This window comes from Macrobrachium nipponense, chromosome 44 (genome assembly GCF_015104395.2).
Source record: "Macrobrachium nipponense isolate FS-2020 chromosome 44, ASM1510439v2, whole genome shotgun sequence".
In the NCBI taxonomy this organism is placed as follows: domain Eukaryota; kingdom Metazoa; phylum Arthropoda; class Malacostraca; order Decapoda; family Palaemonidae; genus Macrobrachium; species Macrobrachium nipponense.
This window is the reverse complement of record NC_087221.1, coordinates 3535612-3543111: the sequence shown is the minus strand read 5'-3', so window position 1 is coordinate 3543111 and position 7500 is coordinate 3535612.

Here is a 7500-nt window from a genome sequence, read left to right as displayed (position 1 = left end):
AAGAAATACACGAATTCAAACGTAAACAGTAATTGTGAAAAGAAATTACCTAATCTATCCTTACAATCTCTCTTAAACTGACGAGAATCTACAGCCAGAACTTCCCTGAAAGAAAAATAAAAGTAGAGGAAATATAAAATTTCGTGTACGCTATGTTATTGTAGCATCTCAACAAATAACAGTTCTATTAGCAATGATTCAGATGCTAAAAGTGAGAATGCTCTCTAATCAAATTACGTTAACAAAGATGAGCACAAAAATAAAAAATATTTTTTTCTTGGACGATGGTCTTAATTATGACGATCGTTTCTAAAAAATATCAAACCAGCTCCAGCAATGAGACAGAGATCCCAAGAGGGTGCAGCTACATACACAGATGAAAAATATTTTTTCGCCATTGATAAAACATGAAATAAACAAAAGTTCTTTCTGTTTTCTTCTGAAGATTGAAAAAGAAACCCACAAAATCACTGTGTAACTTGTTTACTTCTAAGTATTTGCACGTGTGGAGTAAAATTAAATGTAAATACTTAGAAGTCAACAAGTTACACAGTGATTTTGTGGGTTTCTTTTTCAAAACATGAAATATAAAGTTTACGCAACTATTATATTCATCTCTGTACATTTTTTACGAACTAGAGAATATGTCATTTTAAGTACGAAAAATTCCATTCTGATTCACAGTTTTCATTCTTATTACCCAAATTACTCTTTTAGACAATGCACTTTTTTGTTTGGTTGTGAACCATATCATTGATCTTCAATAGCAGGTTGAATCAGGATTCTCTTAATATTCGACTGCAATTTCTACTTCTGATCTTATATTTATGCAATTAACTTGCATACTGTTGTTTGTCTCTATTTATATTTTACCTATCGAAAATACCTTTAAATCTGTCAGACGTTTGAACTATTTCAATATTGAAATTAGTATCCCGTACAAAAGTAACTTCACATGCCACGATGTTGCCTTCGTAAAAGCAGACTCTTAGGTCACTTAATATTGGTGTTTGGAATGATCTTCAAAGTTAGATATATCAATTCTCGTCGAAAACTTGACAAGTAAGATTAGGCAATGGGATGGCAATCTCACAGCACATAACACTAAGATTGATATTACAATATTTTAGGAAACACGGGTTCAGGCAGGACACATCAAGTCAAATAATGTAACACTCTCATAAAGAAATTGCCTTACATATATATTCAACATTAGGGCATATACTCAATTACACGCCCATGTCAAACTTATTAAAATCTAGTAGACAGTCTGCAGCCCATGTTGAATATGGAGTAACTTTTATATGTTGCACTTTGCTGAATCCTGTGGTGACTGTTCAGTATCTCCGTTTTAGTTCTCTATATTTATTTGATTTACTGTTTTCGTAAAAAAAATTGTTCTTTATCAATTTTCGTGTTTTCCAGGGTAAATGCATTGGCAAGAGTAGATTCAAAGCAATCATAAAAAAGCAAGAAATCTTTCAGCTTTTCTGATGAATAAACCTTACATGGTTCTTACTGGCTATTCCGTATCTATATGTTCGTAATCAGAGAAGGCATTTGTGTTTCCTGCTTAATTAATCACTAGCAAGTATTTTCCATGAAAACATAATTTTTGTGGTATAATAAAGTGCATACTCTCAGTGCGTATTATTGCCAAATCTTCTCATAATGGAAGGTAATTGAAGCACAGCGAAATGAAGCCATATATATGACACGATGTTATCCTTGAGATAATTAGGCTGATATCATGTTTCTGAATTTTTTTCCACACCTTTCATCATTTTCTTTGGAATGTTTATATAGATCATCGGTTTGCTCTTTTGATCAGCTAATTATTGTAATGATTTAATTTATATATTTCGTTTATATATTACAATATGAGAAACCTTTATTTAGAATTACGCTCATGCAATTATAGCCTAAAAATTCATGAGGAAAACAATCAATTGTGGCTGTAACCTATAAAACATTGAAAGATTTGCAGTCAAGTACAATATGGTTTGTAATTTTTTATTAGAAAATTAATAAGTATTTTTTAAGATGTGTAAATAAACCCTGAAATCGACCTAACCAAATTGATAAAGTAATCACTATGAAAAATACTGAAAGCGTTACGAAAGGTCATTGATTCTTCACTTCAAGTTTTTTTCTCTTTGGTGAATAATAATAATAATAATAATAATAATAATAATAATAATAATAATAATAATAATAATAATAATAATAATAATAATAATAATAATAATAATATGTATTTTGGTAGAAGACCCTCTTTTAGGCAAATGCTGTTAAAAAGGATGGCAGAATTAAGCGAGTTGATTTTATATATGTTTTTTTCTATTTTCATTACAATTCGCTTCTCAGGCTCAGCGATGTTTCTGAGTAACTGGCCAAATTTCATATTGGGAATTTTCAAAAATTATAAATGCTGAAGGAATCTTTTATTAGAACAAGATATCAGGTCCAGGTCAAGCAGGGGTCGTCGTCAGTGCTGGTATTATTCCGTAGGCGTAGTTCAGTTCGGGCCGGGGTCGTCTTAGGTTTAAGGGCTGGTATTGGTGCTGGTATAGCTGGTATCACGTGACGTTTCGACCTTCTCGTAGGTCATCTTCTGACGAGTCGGTTGAAGTGACTGTAGCAAGAAAGTTTGCGGAACGGTATTTATAGCGGCACGGACCTAGAGTTGCATTCTCATTGGTCGCAGGAATTCCGTCTGTAGCAGGAATCGTATCATCCTGTGGGGATTCCTGGTTATCTGGCATCGTCGGGGGGTCGCTTGCTGCTCTCCGGGCGGAGGTGGGAAGGAGAAACGTTTCTTGAGTGATATTTAAGTTTGGTTTCTCCTTGCCTATATGGAGGGCTTCTAGGAGGCACAGACGTCGGGGATGCGTTGTTTGATCTATTATGGTGATATTAGGGATAATATCATTTCTTCTTATCCGTTTGTTATGAGCAGTCCTGGCGTGGTTGAATATGGCTAATTCTTGGCGTGGCAGGAGATTCGCTTGGAGAAACGCATGGAGGTCATACCGACGTATTTGCCGAGGCATCCTCGGACGGGGCATGTGTAACGGTAGACCACACTCGTCTTCTTCAAGGGATCCTGCAGGGGCGCCGAAGGATTGTTTCTCATCACCAGGCTGCTCGTCTTCTTTGTTTTATAATATATAATCATCTTAATATTTCTGTCTGGGTCGGCGGGGCTGACGTTTTCCTCGATGATCTTTTTGAGGGCTTGTTCATCCTCCTTGTACCTCTGGCGGAAGTGCCCCTTGTAGAAAAGCTTGATGGGCTCTGCAACGTCGGGGCGGGATTCCCGGTGGTACCAGGATTCCATACCTTTCCGTATTGACTCATCAACAGCACGATTGGTGTGTCCGTTGTCGATGAGGACCTGGGCGGCGCGCTCCAACTCACTGTGTGTGTCATTCCAGGAGGAGCAGTGTGAGAGGGCCCTCCTGACGAAGGCGCTGATGGTTGAGCGCTTATACCTCTCAGGGCACTCACTCTCACCTTTCATGCACATTCCCAGGTTCATCGGCTTCGTGTACACCCTCGTGCTGAATCCGGAATCTCGCTGTTCGACAAGGACGTCAAGGAAGGGGAGGCGGCGATCTTGGCAATGTTCAATCGTGAATGTGAGGCAGCTGTGGTCATGGAATGCACGTCGCAGCTGCTCTATCTCATCCTGGGAGTCGGCGCAGATGAAGGTGTCATCAATGTAGTGCACATACATCCTTGGTTTCCTGGAAATCTGGAAGATCCTCTCTTCGACGGTACCCATATAGAAATTTGCGAAAAGGACCCCAAGGGGAGATCCCATCGCCACGCCGTCGATCTGGGTGAACATGTAGTTGCGGTGATCAGCAAAAGGGGCCTTCTTAGTGCAGATTTCAGCAGGGCTCGAGGGGCATGCTCTGGGGATGTTTAAGGAATTGGAGTGTCGGGGTCCCTGTAAACTCTGTCCAAGATCATTTGTATGGTCTCGTCAACGGGGACGTTGGTGAACAGGGACTCTACATCCATCGCTTAATTCTGCCATCCTTTTTAACAGCATTTGCCTAAAGGAGGGTCTTCTACAAAAATACACATTCTTTCGGCTACATGACCCTACCGCCCAGCGAGAACCAGGCACGAGGAGCTTCAGGAGGACCCTGCTGCAACGGCAACTGCATGCCAAGGAACAAGAGAGGGAAAGGACAGCTTATACTCCAAGTGGGAGGGGCTCCGCCGTCGTAGCGACCCTGTTGCAGCTCCCCCTCGCGCCTCACATGAAGAAAATGGCGCAATAGACAACCCCCAAGGGCGTGGACAACATGAATACATCACCGACTGCCTTCGCCGCCTGGAGGAAAAAGGTGCTGAGAAGAAGAACAGGACCATAACCAAGAAACTCGTCGCCCTCAACGGAGGTAAGATATGCCTCCCACAAGGGGGCGACGAGTACATCAACCTTACAAGTCACGTCCCAACACCTGACGAAGACAAGATCCTTCGGATGGGCCTCAACTGCCACTTCATCACACAGCCGAGGCCGATGGATAAACGCTTGGAAGTTGAATATCTCCTCGATGGTATCCAGAAGCAAGAGGACCTTGGGAACTTGCGGACGACTGACGGCCTTCAACCCCTCCTGCTAGCCGAGGCCCTCACCGACCGTGGAGACTACCGCAGTGGTATCATCAGCCGTGACCTGAGGGAAGCAGCGAAGCAGTTAAGGAAGCGTGAGGACGTCACTGTACGCAGGGCCGATAAAACTGCTGCTTTCGTCATTATCCAGACTAAGGAATACCGCCGGAAGATTGAAGAAATCCTGGCGGACTCCACGAAATTCCGCAGAATCACCAAGAACCCCGTCGACGACATCAAGCGAGAGGCCAACCGGAATATTGAAACGGTCAACGCCGCCTCGAACGCCCTGCATTTGCCACCCATAATGGGTGACCATGATTTAGGCTACATCTATGGGAATGTTAAGACACATAAACAAGGGAACCACCTTCGCCCCATAATCAGCCAGATCCCTGCCCCTACGTACCTGTTGGCCAAGAAACTCAACACCATCTTAACCCCGTACGTCCCAGATAGGCACAGCCTGAAGTCGTCGGCCGAGTTCTTGGACGCCCTACGAGCAACGCCCCCCAGAGGATGCATCGCTTCGATGGATATAGAGTCCCTGTTCACCAACATCCCCGTTGACGAGACTATACAAATGATCTTGGACAGAGTTTACAGGGACCCCGACACTCCATCCTTAAACATCCCAGAGCATGACCTTCGAGCCCTGCTGGAAATCTGCACTAAGAAGGCCCCTTTTGCTGATCACCGCAACTACATGTTCACCCAGATTGACGGCGTGGCGATGTGATCTCCCCTTGGGGTCCTTTTTGCAAATTTCTATATGGGTACCGTCGAAGAGAGGGTCTTCCAGATTTCCAGGAAACCGAGGATGTATGTGCGCTACATTGATGACACCTTCGTCTGCACCGACTCCCAGGATGAGATAGAGCAGCTGCGACGTGCATTCCATGACCACAGCTGCCTCACGTTCACGATTGAACATTGCCAAGATCGCCGCCTCCCCTTCCTTGACGTCCTTGTCGAACAGCGAGATTCCGGATTCAGCACGAGGGTGTACACGAAGCCGACGAACCTGGGAATGTGCATGAATGGTGAGAGTGAGTGCCCTGAGAGGTATAAGCGCTCCACCATCAGCGCCTTCGTCAGGAGGGCCCTCTCACACTGCTCTTCCTGGAATGACACACACAGTGAGTTGGAGCGCGCCGCCCAGGTCCTCATCGACAACGGACACACCAATCGTGCTGTTGATGAGTCAAAAAGGAAAGGTATGGAAGCCTGGTACCACCGGGAACCCCGCCCCGACGTTGCAGAGCCCATCAAACTTTTCTACAAGGGGCACTTCCACCGGAGGTACAAGGAGGATGAACAAGCCCTCAAAAAGATCATCGAGGAAAACGTCAGCCCCGCCGACCCAGACAGAAATATTAAGATGATTATATATTATAAAACAAAGAAGACGAGCAGCCTGGTGATGAGAAACAATCCTTCGGCGCCCCTGCAGGATCCCTTGAAGAAGACGAGTGTGGTCTACCGTTACACATGCCCCGTCCGAGGATGCCTCGACAAATACGTTGGTATGACCTCCATGCATTTCTCCAAGCGAATCTCCTGCCACGCCCAAGAAGGAGCCATATTCAACCATACCAGGACTGCTCATAACAAACGGATAAGAAGAAATGATATTATCCCTAATATCACCATAATAGATCAAACAACGGATCCCCGACGTCTGCGCCTCCTAGAAGCCCTCCATATAGGCAAGGAGAAACCAAACTTAAATATCACTCAAGAAACGTTTCTCCTTCCCACAGTCGCCCGGAGAGCAGCAAGCGACCCCCCGATGATGCCAGATAACCAGGAACCCCCACAGGATGATACGATTCCTGCTACAGACGGAATTCCTGACGTTCATCCCCAGGCATGCCACTGTGGCGCTCGCACGAGAGAATCCCCGAGACCTTCGAGGCGAGATCCACGGCTTCGCCCAAGACCAGCCCGACCAATGAGAATGCAACTCAGGTCCGTGCCGCTATAAATACTGTTCCACAAACTTTCTTGCACAATCCATTCAACCGACTCGTCAGAAGATGACCTACGAGAAGGTCGAAACGTCACGTGATACCAGCTATACCAGCACCAATACCAGCCCTTAAACCTAAGACGACCCCGGCCCTACGGAATAATACCAGCACTGACGACGACCCCTGCTTGACCTGGACCTGATATCTTGTTCTAATAAAAGATTCCTTCAGCATTTATAATTTTTGAAAATTCCCAATATGAATATTGGCCAGTTACTCAGAAACATCGCTGAGCCTGAGAAGCGAATTGTAAGGAAAATAGAAAAAAACAATATATAAAATCAACTCGCTTAATTCTGCCATCCTTTTTAACAGAATAATAATAATAATAATATATGCAGAGACTCAGGGCGATACTCAAGTCAAAACTCAACGCCGGAAATATGATAAAAGCCATAAATACATGGGCAGTGCCAGTAATCAGATACAGCGCAGGAATAGTGGAATGGACGAAGGGAGAACTTCGCAGCATAGACCAGAAAACTAGGAAACATATGACAATACACAAAGCACTACACCCAAGAGCAAATACGGACAGACTATACATAACACGAAAGGAAGGAGGGAGGGGACTACTAAGCATAGAGGACTGCATCAACATCGAGAACAGATCACTGGGGCAATATATGAAGACCAGTAAAGATGAGTGGCTCAAGAGTGCATGGGAACAAGGACTGATAAAAGTAGACGAAGACCCAGAAATATATAGAGACAGGAGAAAGACAAGCAGAACAGAGGAATGCCATAACAAACCAATGCACGGACAATACATGAGACAGACTAAAGAACTAGCCAGCGATGACACATGGCAATGGCTACTAAGGGGAGAGCTCTA